Source organism: Aedes albopictus, chromosome 2, assembly GCF_035046485.1.
Source record: "Aedes albopictus strain Foshan chromosome 2, AalbF5, whole genome shotgun sequence".
NCBI classification, from domain to species: Eukaryota; Metazoa; Arthropoda; class Insecta; order Diptera; family Culicidae; genus Aedes; species Aedes albopictus.
In genome coordinates, this window is record NC_085137.1 from 72,419,471 (window position 1) to 72,437,913 (window position 18,443).

Sequence of the window (18,443 nt, forward strand, 5' to 3'; positions counted from 1 at the left end):
TTCGCATTTTTTCCTGCCGCACCCTGTAGTATGGGTCTGTTCATAAACCACGTAGAGCAAATTTTTGCCACTCAGATGTCTCTCGTCCCTCTGAAGCACCCATGAGATCTTCTGAAACGCCCCTGAGATCCCCTGAAACTTCCTGAAATCACATTGGGGCCGCCTGGGCTTGTTATGGAATCTTCTGAGAATCTTTGCAACGCCCCTGAGCCCTCCTGGAGCCCCCCTGAGCAGGCTTGGCATTGATCACCGTTGGCAATCACTTTCACGTAACTAAAACCAGTTTTACGCGGTCACAGTCGTGCCATCGCAATAGGCTCTTTAAATCGTGTAGAGCGTTGCTCGGGAGCGCTTCGCGCTACGAACGTCAAAAGAACGTTTTAGTAACCATAGGAAAAGCCCATGAAGTTTTTCAAACAACGAACTTCATTGGTTACTGAATTGATGGTCAAGGTCAAGACGGTCACTGCAGTAGTTAGATAACTACAGTGCTTATTTGAATTACCCGGACGATGTGAATGCTGAATGCCGTGAACTACACTGAAAGGCGGCTTGCAGTTGAAATTACTATTCTGAGGGTCAACTTAAATGCACAACGCCACTTGATTTGTGCAGACTGATTTTCGTTTCATCTCAACAGATTTATGTTTTCAATTCTACCATGGACCCGATTTACAATTAAAAAAAGTGTCTGTTGGCAGCCGGATTCGAACCAAGAACCTTGAAATCACCAGGCTCGCACGCTACCACTCAGCTATCGAACCGGTTGATAAGTGAGGAAACAAAACGCACACAAGAAGCGTTTGTTGGTCGATGATCACGTTTTTCCATGGTAAATTTGAAAACATTTGTGTGCTCGTCATTACCGCAAGCTGTCTATCAGTGTACACTGATAGACAGCTTGCGGTAATGACGAGCACACAAATGTTTTCAAATTTACCATGGAAAAACGTGATCATCGACCAACAAACGCTTCTTGTGTGCGTTTTGTTTCCTCACTTATCAACCGGTTCGATAGCTGAGTGGTAGCGTGCGAGCCTGGTGATTTCAAGGTTCTTGGTTCGAATCCGGCTGCCAACAGACACTTTTTTTAATTGTAAATCGGGTCCATGGTAGAATTGAAAACATAAATCTGTTGAGATGAAACGAAAATCAGTCTGCACAAATCAAGTGGCGTTGTGCATTTAAGTTGACCCTCAGAATAGTAATTTCAACTGCAAGCCGCCTTTCAGTGTAGTCTTGGAATTAATTTTTCATTTTAACATTATAAATAAAAAATCCAAGTTTATGAGAAAGCGCACGACGGCACAAGTGAGGGTTATTTGGCCTGATTTTCAAAACGATTTCAAACGAATATAGTCCACTTAATATTTTTATTTTCTATTTAAGCCGGATGACGGAATATTACCAGGATAGATGGCAAACTCAACCTTGTTCAGTTGATCAGCACCTCCGAATCGATGCGATACGCCGAATCTTTGAGCCACCGTTTCGAGGGTGGGGTCCTCACGTTCAACCCAGTCCTCGAACTTCCAATAGAACTGAATGGTCTTCTCTTGCTGGGTCACGGCATTCAGCGACGGATCGACGGGAACTGACCAAAAACTAGTGAAGACTTGGACGGAAAAGATTGTGCTGCCTGAATTCGATGGGTAATCGGGACGACAGGGGAGATATGTACCTTGATAAACTGACGGAATAATGCCCATCATTTCATATTCTCATGTTCATCCAAATTGGTCGTTCATACAATTACTACGCAGTTTTTCCAAGTTAATATAAGTTACATAACTAAAAAAGTACGCAGAATAAAAAACGTATAGACTTTCTAAAATGGAATATGAATAATGAAACAAAAACGTTTCCATAATATCATTTACTCAAACACATTTTGATTCAATTTTTATTTGCCTAATTATCTATAGGAAGAGGTGCATTACTGTAGCCGTTATGATTCTTCCGAAACTTTCGTTCCATCGGTAAATATGCAGGAGTTCTAACCTGACGATATCAAGAGTGGGATAACGTCAACCATCGGTTATTATGAATCCAGATTACCTTCCACTAGAATAAATGTTTGACATTGAATTATTTAGAATGTCGAATAAAATTTATCAAATTTTACTGTAAATCTATGCATTCATTGCTGCAGTGGCAATATTTTTCTTCTGGGAGTGGTGGTGCTTTCACATGCAAAATTTCTGAAGTACGGAGACATCAGCTACGTTTACAACGTTGACTGACGGTTAATTGGCTGACGGTCAGTGTATAAGACCTTCAAACAAAGAAACAAATCGTCACGGTCACCTATGGTTTCTTGGTTACGACTTTTCCATTAGCGTATACGATCTATGGTTACTACCATCGAGTCCGCTAGTGAAGGATCATTAGAACAAAACCATAGCACACTTGTGAATATCGTGACCAATACCAAGCCTGCCCCTGAGACCTCCAGAAACTCCCTTTGGACACCTCTTATAATCCCTCTGGAATTCCCTGAAAAACCTCTAAAACGCCCTCGAGAACCCTAGAGTCCCTGTTAGAGAACCCCTGAAACGCTTCATAGACCACCTAAAACGCCCCTGCGTCCTCCTGGAACTCCCTGAGAACTCCTGAAACGAAACTGAGACATCCTGAAACACTCCTGAGACTCTCTGGAACTTCACTTGGAACCCCCTGAGCACCCCAACAATGACACTGTGACCTCCTGAAACGCCATTATAGACCGCTTGAAACTCTTATAATCCCTTTGAAATTCCCTGAGAAACCACTGAAACGCCACTGAGACCTCTGGAGTCCCTGTTGAAACGCCCCTTGAGAATCCCTGAAACGCCCCTTAGACCATCTAAAACGCTCCTGCGACTCCCTGGAATTCCCAGGGAACTCCTGAATTGACACTGAGACTCCCTGAAACACTCCTGAACTTCACTTGAAACCTCCTGAGAACCCATAAAATGATACTGAGACCCCCTGCAACACCACTGAGGCCACTTGGGACCCCTTGAGAAAGCCTGATACCATCTGCGGCTTCTCGAAAGTCCCGAAAAATAATTTCATTTTGTTTTCACGCTTTCGGTTCTTTAGAATTTTGCGGGGCTCTTGACCATAAATTGAAAACCCAAGATATTAGCAACTCATCTATATTAAAGATACTCCTTCTTGAGATGACCAATCTGAAAAACATTTGCACTACTTTGTCGCAGTTTCGGTGCTTCAGGAATTTCCGCGGCCCGTGCCGTCTTATTGGGAACCAAAGGGTCTTATTCAAGTACGTTAACGCAAAGGCGTAGAATACGAAAAACATTTTCTTTTCGTCGCCACACTTGCGGTTCTTGCGATATTCACGTGGCCCATGATCATAGATTGGAAACCACTGATTTTTTCGACATACACAACTAGTCGCGTTCGGTAATTACCAAGTAACAACGAATGCTGAACAGTGAGAGTGTTAGCTGAATAATAACTGATTAACGGTGTCAGTGGCTGAACACAAGGACAGCTGAATATTGGTCTGAAGTATGGCTTATTAAACCGCTTTAATCAGCAATAGATAGATGGCTGAATATCAAGCTGAATAGAATATTATTCATCAGTGTAACCAGCTTTAAAACATGCAGAATTAATCATCTGTTGTTCAACCTGTTATCAAATAGTTTTTGAGAACTGACCCAAGCAAGTTTTTGTACAATCTACATCACTTCTTCAGCCTCAATACAGCCTTAGTTCAACTTATGTTCTTGATTATACAGAAACAAAAAGTAATGTTCTCGTTTTCGAGGACAATTGTGTGTGGTGCAAGTGCTAAGGTCAGTGACTATAAATCAGGAGGTCCGAGTTCAATTCTCGGTTTTCCCATAGAATATTTTAAACATTCCCAAACATCTCTTATGAAAAAAGAAGTCAGCAAATGGTAAAAAAGGTACGAAAGAGCTTTTTTTCATTTTTACACGATATATAATTTTTATTGATTACTGATAAGGCGGATATTGAGCTTTAAAACAGCATCTCATTGTACCTCAAATCAGCTGAAGGTTAAATAATGTCACGGAAATTAGATGTTTAGGAGCTGGATAAAGGATTGTATTTCTGGTGTTCAGCTTTTGTTCAAATGAAGGATGCTTTAAAGTAGTTGGAGAATAGTTTGTACAGAATCAAATTGTTACCTGGGACCGAAATCTCAAATGCTGAGCGTTCGGTAACGGGTTCCTAACGAAATTCTGTAAAAATACTAAAATCTTATCGTTTATCTGTCAAACTCTAACGAAATTCGGTAAAAGTTGTAAGCTTTACCGATTTTTTCCTGAAAAACAAACTTAACGGTTGAGATTTCGGTTAAACATTACCGAAGTCGGTGATTTTTTCTAAGTGTGAGAGACACAGATCCTTGAGATGATCAATTCGAAAATCATTTGCATTTCTTCGTAGCACTTTGGGTTTTTGAGAAATTCTTCTGATCCGTATCTCCTAATTGGGAACCACTGATATTTGCAATACAACTACCTAGTGATAAGTACTCCCTAAAGTGCAGAATCCGCAAATTCTTTTCACTTCATCATCACACATTCAGTTCTTGAGAAATGGGCTTGGGCCATGACCCTAGGTTGGGAGCCACTGAAATTAATAAAACTGTTAAATCATTGATTGTAACTAAATCACTTGTGACCTTTCCACAGGTTAGCAGCTATAGCATATATTACATATATGTAATTTAGAGCTTCATCAACTAATTCTAAAACTGAATAAAAAAACGCTCCCCGATTTTTGCGCTTGTTTTCAAATAGCGATCCCCCCAATTTACGCTCATACCGTTTTGAGCGTAAATTAGGGTTACACCAAAACCTCCATTTAGGTAACGAGTCTGGATAGAATTTTTACCTAGGACTCATTTCCTAAATTGATTTGAATATTGCAAAGAAGTTTAAGAAGGGCGAGTGACCTGTAGATTTAAAGGGGGCCATGCGGGGTTTCAGAGGGATTTCATGGGAGTTTCATATGGGGGCGGGGTATGGGGTATCAGAGGCGTTGCACCGGTGGAGGCTTCAAGGGCATTTTCGAGGAGTTTCGAAGAGTCTAAGTTGCGTTACATGGGAACCGATGAGGTTTTAAGGGGATTTTGAATGCATTTCAGAAAGCTTCAAAGGATTTTTTGCGAGTTTCCGAGGCGTTACGCAGGCGTTACGAAGGCGTTTTGGTGGGGTTCTAAGGGTCTCAGGTGCGTTACATGGGAAGTTTTAGGGGGATTTCGAAAGCATTTCAGACAGTTTCAGATGATTTTTGACGAGTTACAGAGGCGTTATTCAGGTATTACGTAGGCGTTTTCGGGGGTTTCAGAGGGTATTAGGTGCGTTACATGGTGTCTGAGGGGGTTTTGGGATGATTTCGAGGACGTTTTAGGAAGCTTCTGAGGATTTTTGACGAATTTCAGAGGCGTTACGCAGACGTTTTCGGGGGTTTCGGAGGGTCGCAGGAGGTGTTACAAGGGATTTTGAGCTAGGGGGCCACAGTTTCTGAAAAAATATTTTGGATCACAGCTCATTAAGCTCCAGAGAGATTTCATCGGCGCTTCAAATCATTTATTGACTGTTTCAGGTGGTTTCAGAAGAGATTCAAGACGTTCCAGACTGTTTACCATTGTAGATTTGAAGACCTATATCTACTGAATGGAGCTCTAAGAGATTCTTAAACAAACATTGAATTTACCAATTTTCAGCACAAAGTTGCATGATGCTGTGTAAGCATGACTTTTATTCAATCGCTCAAGCACAACCGTATACAGTCCCAAACCAACCCCACCCCCCTCTTTGCTCCCCCTGAGCACGCCCTGAACTCCCGTTAACTCCACTTGCAACTTAATTCCCTTAAATCAACCTTATTCCTAATCGTAAACACTCCAACTGCTCTGAAAACAATCAGATTCCATTTAGGTAACGTTTCCTACATTGATTTTACCTAAATGGGTTCGACCTAAATGGAGGTCTGAGTGTACAGTGTACTCCTTAAGCGCCCTGAAACGCTTTGAAACGCCTTGAAACGTGCGAGAGCAATTCTAAAAAAAACCTTCGGAAACCTCCTGAAGTACTCCTCAAATCTCTTTGAAACCCCAGTAATCTTGAATTCCCTTAACTTTTACCCTTCCAAAACAGCATTGCAATTAAAATTCCATTTAGGGTAAAAACCCAATTTGAGCATCAATACCCAAATACAGTCAGGTCTTTTTTTACGCGGTTTTCATTTACGCGGCCGCGTAAATGAAAACTCCATACAAAAAAAAAATTCATCGTCTTATTTTTGCATGATTCGTCGAGAAATGGTGAGACTTTTTTTACGCGGTTTTTTTGAATTTTGAACTGAGTTTTATTTTTACGCGGTACGTATCCCCCGCGTAAAAAAAAACCTGACTGTACCGTCATCTGAGGGGAAGTTGATCACTATGGAATCCTCCAACCTCTGGGGATGTTATAAGTACATATGTATTAACAGGATAACTTTCGACGAAATTCTTTTTTTTTTTACTAGTTCATTTATTTGAGGCTCAATCGCGTTTAACGCTTTGCGGAGCCAAAACTCATTTTTTGTATTTTATGTACAAATATAATTCTTAAAATAAATAAAAACATAGTTAGTACGGGATGGAGCCACGATACTCGTGGCAGCTCGAGATTAGTGGGTCACATATGCTTTCAGGATGGGCGTGGTAAGGACTGGGGGTAAGGCTTCTCTGAAGCTCATCCGGAAGGTATGACGTAATGGCGTGTTCGTTGTCTTCGTAGTGATTCAGCACCAGATTGTAGCGGGCTTTTCATCTGCCGGATGGCCAGGAACAACACAAAGACGAAAATCGACGAAATTCAATAATAGTGATAGTTGTTGAAGATTTTCTGATATTTTTTTGCCAATTAGTAGAGGTTATAGATAAAAAATATCATTTTTTTTTAGAATGTGTAATGAAGGTCGATAAAAGACTGTTTTTTTTTTAAACTTAGCCTCCGTCAATGCCTTGTATACCAGATGACTCACATAACTCATTTATTCATTCATGGTAGGCTTATTGAACTAAGCTTTGAGTAAACATGTAAATTTTATTTGAAAAAAGTTTTTTTTCGAAAGTCTGCCAATTTTTTAAGAAATTGCCTATCTGTAGGCGAGATCGCGGGTCATTTTGTGATTAACTGAACTTTATTTTATTATTTTAATATGAAACAAATTAGACTATCCTGGCAGACGTTGTGCTTCCATTTTGGTAGTGGTTGTTTGGCAACTATTTTGGGGTCATTCCAGCACAGCACTCTAGATTGGTTTTATTGCAATCGTTTTGAATATCTTCCTCGCCCATGATAATTTCAGTAATTTCACAAATGTTCTTATTTTTAGTTGATTTTCGTAATATTTTCAACTTAAAAACACCGCCACCGTGAAGTTTTAGCGCCGCAAATTGAGAAAACATTTAAATTGCTTTCATGAATTATGTCGTGAAAAAACTCAATAATACAGTGATAGACATTCGTTAAGCCGAGGCCAAAAAATTTTCAAAAAAGTTTCAGGAAACTCATACAAAAGATTTTATGATAAACCTTTTTTTTGTCAGTGATAGTATATCTAGAACTATTTTATAAAAATTTTATACATCACACTTAATATACACTGAAACAAAAACGAGGGTAAAAACCCTTCATATTTCATTTTTTACCCAGACATCCGTTTAGCCGAGGTAAATGATAAATTGGTTTTCAATAGATTTTTTGCAATTTCGTGAGTATATTTCGAGGATATACCCCAAGGCATTTAGTTTATGACGTGTTAGCAAGATAATTGACCTTAAAAGTTTATTTATTTGTGAAATTCTGAGAAATTTTATAGAAAAATGTCCCGTTAAAGAGAGCGATGATTAACAAATTTATTTAAGAAAAATGATTTCTGTAAACACTCAAACGTAAGCTAGATTAGCAGTTTTGAAAATATGGTACAGAATTATTGTTAGAAATGTTCAAATTATTGCATAAAATGTCATGAAAAAAAAAAATAAGTATATTGGTTATTGGTTGGTTAAACCTTAAAATGGGATTGGTAGAAGCTAAAATAAATAGTTGGAATAAAGACGTGCCCTAATGCCTGTGGAGTATACCTGTTTGATACTAGCATTACCAAATGAGTTAGAAGACTGCTAAGTGAAAGAACTGCAAGAAGTGTCAGAATTTTTGTACCCTGTTTATTTAAAACAAGATGCTCAGACAGGAATGCAGGATATGGCCACACAATTGGCTTATTTCATTCAATCTGAAGAAATATATTATAAATGAGTCTTAGTTTTGCACCACATTCATTTTTAACATGATTTATTTGAAAAGAACGTCTAAATTATGAAGCAAGTGGTTCATGCTAGAAATTTGAATACTTTCGGTGCCATTTCTCGAAATTTGAGCCGTTCAATGTATGTTATTTCAGCCACAATACAGTCTAGAAGATATTGGGAGCTATGAGAAGACGTAATAGTAGTAAAAGCTGTGATTTATGCAAGTGAAACCATAATATTCCATCAAAACAATACTTTAATACGTGATTTTTTGATGGTTTGCTTTATTTTTTTCTGTTTAAAGCATTGTTTTCGTAAATTTTCAACCTGCACTCGCCATGAAACTTTCATTAGATTCTTTTGAAACACTTTCGATAAAAATAAATTCATCAAATCTCAATTTGGAAATATTTACAATATTATGACATATTTATATGAGATGCATGTAAAATTAATATGGCAACACTTCCGAAAATGATCAAATTCATGATTTACAAGCCGATCTATAATGCAGGTCGCCATACAAAATGATTTTGTTGGATATTTTTCGAAATTTGTTAGTTTTTTATCATGGAATTCTAAAAATTGTACAATTCGGCTAAACGAATGTCTAGGCAAAAAATGAATTTTGAAGGATTTCTACCCTCGTTTTTGATTCAGTGTATATGTAAGTGTGATGTATCACATTTTTATAAAACAGTACTAGATATACTACGATAAAAAAGTTTTATGATAAAATCTTTTTTATGAGTTTCCTGACACTTTTTTGAAAATTTTGTGGCCTCGGCTAAACGAATGTCTATCACTGTATTATTAAAAATAATATAAAGATAATTTGAATTCCTACGAGAAATTTACGAGACTTCGAAAAAGAAATGCAAAACTTCTTGAAGTACACTCTAATGCCCTAGAAGACTCTTTCACTGTCATATTTCTTGTAAATTTATTTCGAGATACGCTGGAGCTCACTGGATTTTTTTTTTCAGAACTTATTTAAAACTCATTATAAAATTGTGTCTTTGAAAAATCTTTGAAGTTTTGCAATAGAAATTTTGTTTTTTTTTTCAGCGAAAGTACTCTGAAGAATTTATGGACCAACTCTTTAAAAAAATTTGGAATTTTGGAAGAAATTGTTGGCTAATTGAAAGATTTAACTTATCTAGATAACTTTCAGCAGATCTACATCATATCCGAAGACGTAAGAATGCAGTAGAAATAAATCCAAAGCACTTTGCCAAAGACTTCAACTCTCTAAGATGCATATCGAGAACACTATAGCGTCGTATTGAAAGATAGAATTTATTAAGATCAGTTTCAGCAGATCTAGTTCAAAACCAAGATCACTAGAGCGCTTGTTCGTCGAGAGCCGCAATAAATCGTAGCTAGGGATGTTCAAGATAGTTCCGAACCTTTTGTATTACCTCTGTACTATGCCTTATAAGCAGAAATCACATCCCTATAACATGTGCAGTAGACGTTCGCTCGGTGCAAACGCTTTAACTGCAATGCTTTGTAACTGCAAGTCCGCTAAGTCGCTAAGTGCAGCAATTTTTTAGTTATCGCACCGTCATCCGTCAAAATCGAATGTCAACTGCGATGGGATGTTTTTCGTGTGCAATTGTGCTGCAGTGCGGTGTTTTCTGAATGCACATCGGCTGCATTCTGCAGCGACTGACAGTCCTTTGACGTCTGTCAGTTGTTGCAGTTATTTCATTCGATAAATGAAACGTAAGCATGTTGCAGATATCGAACGTCTACTGTATAAAATAAAAGTAGAAAAGTACGGTCGAAGATCCCTGAAAGAAAATTGAAAATCGGTTCACAGGCGGCTGAGAACAAGCTACTCAAACTCTTAGTTCCCACTTTTTTTTCCTATCACGGTATTTCAGTAACAAATTTTGAAAACGACGTATAATCAATGGTGTAGCATTGATTATACATCGTTTTCAAAATTTGTTACTGATTTGTTTTGTTGATAACAAAATCTTAAAAACACCAGCTTTTTAACCACTGATGACACCACTGTGTACGCAATCATTCGTATGAGTAACTGTAGGAAGCAGAGTATCGTTTCGCTTTTCGTTATCTTATCCTTTTTTCCGCGAATTTTATGGTCCGGTCCTTATCCACCTTTGCCATATCCCATCTCCGGCGGCGGCTTCCGTCTGACGACAACCATATAATTTACACAACCCCATCATCTTCCCCTTACGTGGGCTGGGCACATGATACACAGGGCAGCCCAGTTAGACCAAACATCCGACGAAGATTCCGCCGAAGCGAAACAATGTAATATTTTGAATTTTTATCATCATCCGCCACGGCTACCGCGGCGCTCTCATCACCCAACGTCGTAAAATACCCCAGGGAGCGAGCGAATTGGTGAGGCGGAAGACGAAGGATCGCATTATCATAATACCCGGGATCCGCTTGTTCGCTTCATCGCGTGCGACGACGACGACGACGACGGTGTTGGGTGTGAACCGAAGGAGTTGGTTCCAAGAAGGATGGATGGTGCCGCTGGCGCTGGCCCTTCCCGGTTGATATCCCAACAACAATATTGATAGTCCGAGGACTATCAAACAGCCCGGTCGCTTGGTCGCCGGTGGCAGTGGGCGTGTCGCACCTTAAGGACTGAAATTGTTAGTGTGAAGAGAGGTAGTGAATCATAAGATTATTATCAGTGGGGCGTGTAGCGAACTCAGGTGAAATGGGCTGGCGATATGGAATTTCGTATGGTGTATAAATAACGACGGTAGGCTGATGTTTGCCAAACAGACATAATTTCTTAGAAGACCTTTTGTGCAAAAGTCATGGGGGACAATCAACATAAGGGACTTGGCGTTGGAAAGTTGACGAATATAAGTAAAGATTTTAGCGACACCTTCGAAATATATTGTTCTTCTTTCAGTCCGATTGAAGGTCCATTATGAGTTCGAGTTCACCGATGTCCAAGAATCCGGATACGTTACATCTATGAGCATTACGATAAGTGGCGATCAATGGCAACGTTGTAACACCGAAGGTGGCGTGGTAGAAGATCTACGAGTACATGCACCTGGCCGGTTGGAAAACAACAAAGCCTAAAATACATTGGAGAAGCACTGCTGAGAGCACTAAACTGGGTCATTACCAAGATTTGAGAGGAAGAAGTATTACCGGAGGAATGAGTGAAAGGTATCATGTGTCCCTTCTACAAAAAGGGCGGAATGCTAAATTGCGGAAACTACCACGTGGTCAGGTCACACTACTGGGCGCTACCTACAAGATACTCTCTCAAATTTCATACCGCCGTCTATCACCGATTGCAAGAGAGTTTGTGGGGCAATATCAGGATGGATTCATGGGTGAACGCGCCACAACGGACCAGATGTTCGGCATCCGCCAGGTGTTGCAGAAATTCCGCGAATACAACGTGCCCACACATCACTTGTACATCGATTTTCAATCAGCGTATGATAAAATTTATCGAAGAATACATCTATAACAGCTTTCATCTTCTTCTTCTTCTTCTTCTTCTTTATGGCTCTACGTTCCTATTGAAACTTGGCCTGTCTCTCTTCAACTTAGTGTTCTTTGAGCATTTCCACAGTAATTAATTGAAAGGCTTTTTTGCCTGCCATTGCATGAATGTGTACATTGTGAGGCAAGGACAATGATACAATATGCCCAGGGAGTTGTGAAATATTTCTCGACCGGAACGGGATTCGAACCCGACGTCTCCGGATTGGCGATCCATTAACCACTGGGCTAACTGGAGACCCCATGTGTTTCTCAGAAGCTTCCATGTGTTGCTCAGAAATTCCTCCGTAGATTCCTTAGAAATCCGTACGTGAATTCTTTGAGGAAATCGTCCTCGGATTCCTACAAGAATGTGTTCAGCGATTTAGAAAATCAAAAGTTCAGATTTCCTCCAGAAATTTCTACAAGGATTCCATACTTCCGTACATTTTTTGTCGGAAATTTTTTCAAGGATTCTTCAAGAAACTTCCCTTGATTCTTTATGAATTCTTCTCCCAAAATTTGTCCAAGGATTCCTTCTAAACATCTTTTGATTGCTCAATGGATTTCTTCAGAAATTACTCCAGCTACTCGTTCTTGAAGTCTCCCAGGGTTTCTTCCGGAAATTCTGCTAGGGTTTCTTGTTAAGGGCTTCCTTCGGATATTCACTTGAAAATGTCTCCACAAACTTCTACAACAACTCGTTTAGGTAAAATTCCTCGCGCTTTCAAACTCGAGCTGGTCTTATAACTTACGGAAATTTCTACAGGAGTTTATTAAGTGATTTCTTCGGAAAATCTGTTAAAGATTTCTTTAGAATTTCGTATAGGTATTTCATCAATAAGTCCACAAGATATTTGTTCACCAATTGCATTAGGGTTTCCATTGAAAATTCCCGCAGGAAAGTGTCCAGGATTTTTTTTGCAAGGATTCACGCAGAAAATACTACAAGAATTACTTTTAACTTCTCGCATTATTACTTTCCGTGAATCATGCAGGAATATGTCTAGAGGTTCTCAAACTCAGAACTCAAACAAATGTTTCTTTTGGATTTTCTCCAGAAATTCCTTCATTCTTCAGAAATTTCTCCAGCATTTCCTCTTTATATAATTCTTAGAAATTTCCCACGGATTTTTTAACGAATTTATTAAAATATATTCCCTAGGAATTGAACCTGGCAATTTCTTGAAAATTTTTGAATAAACTTTCCCCCAAAAGATTCTCGAGGACTTTATTCAAGTTTTTCCTCAGGAAATTCTTCAGAGGTTCCTCCTTGGGTTCATTCGATGATTTTAAGAGACTCCTACAGAAATTTAAAGATTTGTATTGGATTCACAGCAAGAAATTTGTTCAAGAACTCTTACATGGAGTTTTTCAGAAACTCCTCTAGAAATTTTTCTTTCTTGACGAGCTTGGTGTTTCCTGAAGAAATTCTTGGTGTAGTTCCTGGAGAATTTCCTGTAAGAGTTCATGGAGAAATTCCGGGATAAAATCCAGAAGGAATGTCTGAGTAACTGGATGAATTTCTGCTCTAGAGAAACTCTGCGAGAAATTTCTAAATGAAAATATGTGGAGCGGACCTGGTGTGATGGTTAGAACCCGTGACTATCAAGCCGACGACCTGGGATCGAATCCTACTTCCGACAAACTCACAAAATGTGAGTTTCTTCCTTCGGAAGGGAAGTAAAGCATGGGTTCCGAGATGAACTAGCCTAGAGCTAAAAATCTCGTTAATGCAGATAAAAAAATGAAAATGTTTGAGAAATTCCGAGGAGACCTTGAAGATATTTCTGGATGAAATCCTAGAGGAATGAATGCATGAATTTTTGGATAGATCTCTTCAGGAAGAATTCCTGAAGCAACTCCAGAAGAAACTCCTGGAAAACCTGCTGGGGTATTTCTGGAGGCATTCCTGAAGGAGTCCCTTGAAGCAATTCCTTGAAGAGTATTTGGAGCTACGCCTGAAGGAATCGCTGGAACAATTTCTGGAGAAATATCTGCAAGAATCCAACGAGGAATCCCTAGAAGTATGCCTAGGAGAATTCCTGGTGGAAATCTTGGAGTATTCCCTGAAGTAATTCCTGGAGAAATCTTTGGAGGAATCGTTTGAAGAATTCCTGGATAATTTTTTGTAGTAATTCCTAGGAGAATTCCTGATGGAATTCTTCAAGGAATACCTGAAGAAATTTCTGAAGGAATGCCTGGAGGAAGTCCTGAGGAAATGCATGGACGAAACCTTGGAGAAATTCTTGGAGGATTCCGAGAAAGAATTCCTGTAGCAATTCTTTGATGAATCCATGGAGAATATCCTAGAGGAATGTCTGTAGGAATTCCTGAAGGAATCTCCAGACGAACATCTTGAGAAATCACTAGAGGAATTCCTATAGGAGTTTCTGGCAACATTTTAGGAGAAATCTCTAGATGAATACCTGAAGGAATTTTGAAAGGAATCCCTGCCCCAAGCAACACACATGTTATAATAAAGTTACGACAGTGCAAGTTTTGGTTATATAGAAGTTTATTTTACGTAATTCTAACATTGTGTTGAAATAACGTAAAATAAACTTCTTTACAACCAAAACTTGCGCTGTCGTAACTTTTGTATAACATGTGTGTTGCTTGGGGTAGGAATTCCCTGAGGAATTCCCTGAGGAATTCCTGGAAGAATTCCTGACGAAATTTGTGGAGGAATCTCTCAAACAATTCGTGGAGAAATTCCAGGAACAATTCCTGAAGAAATCACTGATGGAATTCTTGGAGAAATTCTGAAGAAATCCTTAGAAGCGTTTGAGGAGAAATACCTGTAGCAGTTCCTGAAAAAATCCCTAGAGCGATTATTGAAGAAACTTCCGAAAGAATCCCGGAAGCAATTTCAGGAGGAATTTCTAAAAGAATCCCTAAACACGTCCTAGAGGAAGTACTGAATTAATTCTAGGATGAGTTTCTTAAAGAATACAAGGAAGAATTACTGGAGGATATCCTAAGTTGCTCCACAAAGAAACACAGAAGGAATTCCTTAGTGAAGCCTTGAAGAAATTCTTGAAGGAATCTTTGGAGGAATCCCTGGAGGAATCCCTGGAGGAATTCGTAGAGGAATGCCTATCGCGATTCCCAGACGAATCTTGTGAAATTCGCGGAGGAATCGCTTAAGGAATCCCAGGAAGAATTCCTGAAGAAATCGTGTATGGAACTCTTGGAGAAAGAATCCTTAGAAGAGTTCGTGTAGGAACTCCTTGAGGAACCCTTGTAGCAGTTCCTGAAAAAACTTCAGAAGGAGTTACGAACGTAATACAAAGGGGAAGTCCAAATAAAATCCCTACACATTTCCTGGAGGAATTACTGGAAGATTCGTGGAGTTGCTCCTGAAAAAATCACAGAAGAAATTCCCAGGTGAATCCCTGGAGGAATCCCCATGAAGAATCCCGGAAGCAATCACATGAGAATTTCTTAGAAAATTCCAGCAAAGCTTTCTTAACAAATTTCTGGAAAAAATCCTGTAGGAAAAAAAACTAAAAAGAATTCAACGTTGGCAATAATTTCTTCCAAAAGAATGTTTTGTAGAATGTTTAAAGAATTCCTAGAATAATTTTAAGATAATATCTGGTAAAACTTTCTGAAAGGTTTTATGGAATATATTCCTGCTAAAATTCTTGGAATAAATTCCAGATTGAATTATTGGAGTATTCTCTAGTGGAATTTTTGAAGGACTATATGGAGATTTTTTTTAAGAAATCTCTGAAGGAACACTTGCAGAAATACCTAAACAAATCTCTGTTGACATCCCATTTGGAAATCCATGGATAAATTCCTGAAGTAATCCTTGAAAATAGCACTGGAACAATCACTGAAGAAACCTCTAAAGGTATCCCAGGAGAAATTCATGGAGAAATGTCTGGTGAAACCCCTAGATGAATTCTCGAAAAAATCTCTGGAGCATCATGGATTGAATCACAGCTATAGAAACATTCCTAGAGGAATTTTTCGATGCATCCTTGCGGAGTATCTGTAAAAATTTCTAAAGGAATCGTGGGAGGAATGCCTGAAGCATTTCTTGGAACAAACCCTGAAACAATCACTATCGGAGTTCTGCAAGGTGCCCATGGAAGAAGTCACGTAGAAGAAATTCCTGAAGAAGTCCCTTGAGATGTTCCTGAAGCAATTCCATGAATTTTATTATTTATTTAGTTATTTATTAGTTATTTATTATGTATAATTTATTCCATGAATAAACATCACACAATTTAGCCATTCGACCAAGCATGTTATGCTAATCCCCCCGTCTACGTCCATGTATGTCCACTAAGGTGGCCCACACTTACATGAAAAACAAAAATTTCCAAAAATGCCAAGTCTGACCTCCTCAATCAGTTATTTTGGACTCCCAGAAGCTACGTTCAAAATCGGTTGAGCCTAAGGGGGCGCTCAAAACGCTTGAAGTTTGTATGGGAAAACTTGGCTAAATGTATGCAGAAATTTTAAGTTTTAGAATTTTGCCGCTAGGTGGCGCTGTAAGCGTTCAATAATCAAATCCTTTGGTATTATTGTTGGTGACTATATGCCAGAGAACTTTGTCGAAGACCGCAAAGTGATCCAACGTCTGTGAAAAAAGTTATACCCTAGGAAAAGTGAGGATAAACTTTATTGTTATTTTTCCAATACATGTAAAGGAATAATATCAATAATGAAATCTCAATACTTTGCCTCACTTTGCCTAGGGTAAAACTTTTTTCACAGCCATCGGATCACTTCGCGGTCTTCGACAAAGTTCTCTGGCATATACAGGGGATAGACGAAATGATCGGGACAGGCAAAATTTTCACTTTTCAAAAAGTGTTCAACTAATCGTAGCTTTTTGAAAAGTGCATCAAATATTCTCAAATTTTTACTGTAAATTCATCAACTAGATGTGTATCAGTGGTCCAAAATTAGGAAAGATCGGGCCATTCTCCACGAAGTTATAAAGATTCTTGAAAAAGGTAAAATTATCCGATAGCCAACTTTGAGCTGTTATATCTCCGGATTCAATGAACCGATTGCAATGAAATTTTGACCATTTATGACTTATATAATGAGCTATAAAAAAACCATTGACTTAACTTTATATTTTTAACACGGAAGAAAATTATAACGATTAGATTATTTTTCTAATAAAACACCAAATTTTACAAAATATCAACATCGATTCAAAATTCAAGATGCAAATTATAGTTCATTTAATTTCCCTCTAATTGACTTATATATAAATGTGTTTTGAATGAAAGTATCAACATAGCCACCAATAAATTGAAAAAGTTACAGAATGCATATTAAAAATGGACCAATTTACTAAAAAATCGTGAAAAAATTAAAATCGCTATAATTTTGTCTCTTGTTAAAAATTTCAAGTTAAGTCAAATGTTTTCCAGAGTTCATTATATAAGTCATAAATGGTCAAAATTTCATTTCAATCGGTTCATTGAATCCGGAGATATCACAGCTCAAAGTTGGCTATCGGACAATTTTACATTTTTTAAGAATCTTTATAACTTCGTGGAGAATGGCCCGATCTCTTTCAAAATTGCAACACTGATGCACAACTAGTCAATGCACTCACAGTAAAAAAATTATAATATTTGATGCACTTTTCGAAAAGTTACAGCTAGTTGAACTTTTTTTGAAAAGTGAAAATTTTGCTTGTCCCGATCATTTTGCCTATCCCCTGTAGTCATCTACAATAATACCAAAGGGTTTGATTATTGAACGCTTACAGCGCCACCTGGCGGCAAAATTCGAAAACTTAAAATTTCTGCATACATTTGGCCAAGTTTTCCCATACAAATTTCAAGCGTTTTGAGCGCCCCCTTAGGCTCAACCGATTTTGCTCAAATTTTGAACGTAGCTTCTGGGAGTCCGAAACAACTGAACTGAGGTAAGACTTGGTATTTTTCGAAATTTTTGCTTTCCATATAAGTGTGGGCCACCCTAATGTCCACGCATCATGTAGATTAAAAAAACCATTTCCGCTTAGAAACATTTAAATATTTCAAGAGTTATCTCTGTGGTAAACACGTGGTAAACACAATGAAATCAATATTTAGCCATAATCTTATCTAGCAGCGCCGGTATCCGGAATCTGCTTGGTCAATACCCATGCCAGTTAGACTCTTTTAAGACGCTTTGATCTGACTCATCAGAATTATACAAATAAAACTTAAGTGAAAGATTCAATTGAGCAAGAACTGTAAACTCAACTGTTCAAATCCTTCAACCGATGCATTATTCCATTACTATTATGTACTCACCGAATTCAAATGCATAAGCGGTTAACTTATTGGTCATTAGAATACCTGCAAAAGAGAAGATAAAATATTGGTTTGATTAGGAAGTTGTGGGCATAGTAATTTATTATATATTTATTAAATTCCCATATTTCAATTAAATGTTATTGTTTTCAATAACTTAAGGTTGGAAGAAAATATTAAATCATAAAATCAACTTAATATCTTATTTCCGCTTCATCGATACAGTTTCCTTCACCACCATGGAACAATATTTACCACCACCTAATGGAACGCAAATATTTATCCAAATCACGTAAATTATCCCATTCATTTGCGATCCGATTTCTGCGCCTTTAGCACTCCCATCCATTCGGAAAATTCCTCCGAATCAA

General features: G+C 38.3%; 1 protein-coding gene across 1 annotated transcript in view; it reads right to left on the minus strand.

The window, feature by feature from the left end:
- Positions 1-18,443, minus strand: part of LOC109405617 (insulin-like growth factor-binding protein complex acid labile subunit) — a 433,323-nt gene that overhangs the window by 202,955 nt on the left and 211,925 nt on the right. The gene's annotated exons all lie outside the window — the stretch shown is intronic.